This window comes from Nannospalax galili, unplaced genomic scaffold, assembly GCF_000622305.1.
Source record: "Nannospalax galili isolate Female #2095 unplaced genomic scaffold, S.galili_v1.0 scaffold903, whole genome shotgun sequence".
Classification (NCBI taxonomy): Eukaryota; Metazoa; Chordata; class Mammalia; order Rodentia; family Spalacidae; genus Nannospalax; species Nannospalax galili.
This window is the reverse complement of record NW_008349989.1, coordinates 209,246-212,670: the sequence shown is the minus strand read 5'-3', so window position 1 is coordinate 212,670 and position 3,425 is coordinate 209,246. Positions and strand designations below refer to the sequence as shown.

At 44.0% G+C, this 3,425-nt stretch overlaps 1 pseudogene; it reads left to right on the top strand.

Annotated features, from left to right (window-relative positions):
- Positions 1-1,470: 1,470 nt before the first annotated feature.
- Positions 1,471-3,159, top strand: LOC103745272 (annotated as a pseudogene).
- The last annotated feature ends 266 nt before the right edge of the window (positions 3,160-3,425 follow it).

Here is a 3,425-nt window from a genome sequence, read left to right as displayed (position 1 = left end):
GGTGCTGAGTCTGAGCTCTGTTGCTGCGGTTACAGACATGGGATGGCAGAAATGGGCTTCCAAACCAAGTTGGATGTATTATGCTGCCTCTGGCTTTATTTCCATGGTTTTTCAAATCATTTCTGGGTTTATTTGGCTCTGTCTACATTTATATAATTTTCTTCATATATTTGTATATTTTTATTGAATTTTTGTGCATTTAATACAATACATCTTAATTATATTTAGAACCTCTCTCCTATCTGTGCCTCTGGCCGCCCCCAAAGTCTCCACACCAGATTTCATGCATTCTGCCTTATTTGTTTAGGCCTATCCAGTCAAGTTTGGTCCCTCAGTGCACGTTCATCCACTGGAGCCAGTTCAACTTATCTAAAGAAGACTGACTTTCCCTCACCCAGCGGGGATCAGCTATCAAAAGTTCCTCAGCTAACATTGGGCTTGTAGCCCAAACATTACTCATTCCTCCGAAGTGTAAGCCAGCCAGGGCCAAGATAAGGAGCACCCTGGGAAGAGGGGCGATGCCCGCTGCAAGATGGAGAGGTAGCATACCATTTTGGAGTGCACTGGGGCAGGGGTGAGAGCAGCTGGGCAGACGCCCTGCCTGTCTTGCAGGCTCTGCAGGGCGAGATTGGAATGGAGAAAGCGAGCGTGGGGCCCCCACAAACGGCAGCTTCCTGTGGGGTATGGACATGCGGTGGGACACTTTAGAACACCGGTGCTCAGGGTGAACGCTAATTGCTACTGCCAGTGGGGCTTGAATGAGCAGTCTCTCTCTTTTTTTTTTTTTAATTTTATTTATTGTTTTTATTTTATGCGTATGTGTGTATTGCCTGCATGTAGGTAAGTGCACCCGCGTGGTGCAATGCCCCGGGAGGTCAGAAGAGGCTCTTGGATCCCTTGGGACTGGCGCTAAGAACAGTTGTTAGCTGCCATGTGGGTTCTGGGATTTGAACCCGGGTCTTCTGCAAGAGCAAACAGTGCTCTTAACCACTGAGCCATCTCTCCAGCCCAGGCGCAGTCTCTTTGTAAGTCACTCCCTTCCTAGCATATAAACCATGCAAGACCCAAACTAAAAATGTCTTATGTTAGTCTGTGAGGCCTGGGGCCTTGGAAGGCCCTAGTGTGAGCCTGCAAGAAGGGAAAAGGAAGAAAAAATTAGTGTAACAGGGCTACTTACCCGTTTCCCCAGTTCTATGCTGGGTCCTTGTCTGGTTTGTGTTTGCATGGGTCTTGTGCATTCTGTCACCATGCTTTTTGGAGACAGGTTCTCATCACACAGCCCTGGGCTATCCTAGAACTTGCAATATAGAACAGGTTATCCTTGACTTTACCATGACCCTGCTGTCTCTGCCTCTGCATGCACGGATTATAGGTGTATGCCACCAAGTCTGGTGTGTGTTCGTGTGTGTGGATGTGGATGTGGATGTGAGCCACTGCCGAAACCACAAACTCGGTTTCCTGAACCCATTAATGCTGCCAGCAGAGACTCATGCCGTCTCCATATCCCGCTACCTGTGCCCTCCCAACATGTCTCCGTTCATCAGGAACATGACAGACGACACCATGTCTGAAGACTTGCAGTGAGAATGTGGTCATTATGGTGCTATAGTTGATATATATGTTCCACTTGATTTCTACACTTGATGTCTGAGAGGATTTGCTTATGTTCAGTTTGAGGATGTTCATGATGCTGAAGATGCTTTACATAATTTGTACAGAAAATGGATTTGTGGGTGACAAATCTAAATACAGTTTGCACAGGGGGACTGGAAGACACCAAGTCAAATGAAAGCCAAGGAAGGGAGGAGTGTGTACAGCTCTTCACACTATGATGATTATGACAGATACAGATGTCTAGAAGCCGGAATTATGAAAGGAGGAGATCAAGGAGTTGGTCCTTTGATTACAATTATAGGAGATCTTATAGTCTTAGAAATAACAGACCAAGTTTGAGGATGTTCATGATGCTGAAGATGCTTTACATAATTTGTACAGAAAATGGATTTGTGGGTGACAAATCTAAATACAGTTTGCACAGGGGGACTGGAAGACACCCAGCAAAATGAAAGCGAGGGGAGGGAGGAGTGGGTACAGCTCTTCACACTATGGGGATTATGCACGATACCGCTTTCTAGAAGACGGCATTATGAAAGGAGGAGATCAAGGAGTTGGTCCTTTGATTACAATTATAGGAGATCTTATAGTCTTAGAAATAACAGACCAAGTTTGAGGATGTTCATGATGCTGAAGATGCTTTACATAATTTGTACAGAAAATGGATTTGTGGGTGACAAATCTAAATACAGTTTGCACAGGGGGACTGGAAGACACCCAGCAAAATGAAAGCGAGGGGAGGGAGGAGTGGGTACAGCTCTTCACACTATGGGGATTATGCACGATACCGCTTTCTAGAAGACGGCATTATGAAAGGAGGAGATCAAGGAGTTGGTCCTTTGATTACAATTATAGGAGATCTTATAGTCTTAGAAATAACAGACCAAGTTTGAGGATGTTCATGATGCTGAAGATGCTTTACATAATTTGTACAGAAAATGGATTTGTGGGTGACAAATCTAAATACAGTTTGCACAGGGGGACTGGAAGACACCCAGCAAAATGAAAGCGAGGGGAGGGAGGAGTGGGTACAGCTCTTCACACTATGGGGATTATGCACGATACCGCTTTCTAGAAGACGGCATTATGAAAGGAGGAGATCAAGGAGTTGGTCCTTTGATTACAATTATAGGAGATCTTATAGTCTTAGAAATAACAGACCAAGTTTGAGGATGTTCATGATGCTGAAGATGCTTTACATAATTTGTACAGAAAATGGATTTGTGGGTGACAAATCTAAATACAGTTTGCACAGGGGGACTGGAAGACACCAAGTCAAATGAAAGCCAAGGAAGGGAGGAGTGTGTACAGCTCTTCACACTATGATGATTATGACAGATACAGATGTCTAGAAGCCGGAATTATGAAAGGAGGAGATCAAGGAGTTGGTCCTTTGATTACAATTATAGGAGATCTTATAGTCCTAGAAATAACAGACCAACTGGAAGACCACGGCACAGCAGAAGCCATTCCAACAATGATAGACCAAACTGAGGCTGGAATACCCAGTACACTTCTGCTTACTACATTTCAAGAAAGATCTGAAAGTGGAAAAAGAAACAAAGAAGGGTAGTTCAAGCGAGAAAAGGGTGGGTGGAAGGTGCTGCAGTACGAATACCGTATGAATATTTTGATTGTGGTCTGAAAATAACAGAATTATTGAAAACTGCATGGAAATAATTGAAGTCCCTTCAAGTTTGAAAGTAAGCATTTTAGGACAAATAAAAAGAAATTCAACTTAAAAAAAAAAAAAAAGACCACTGACTGCTCTTGCAGAGGACCCATGTTTGATTCCCAGCACCCACATGGCT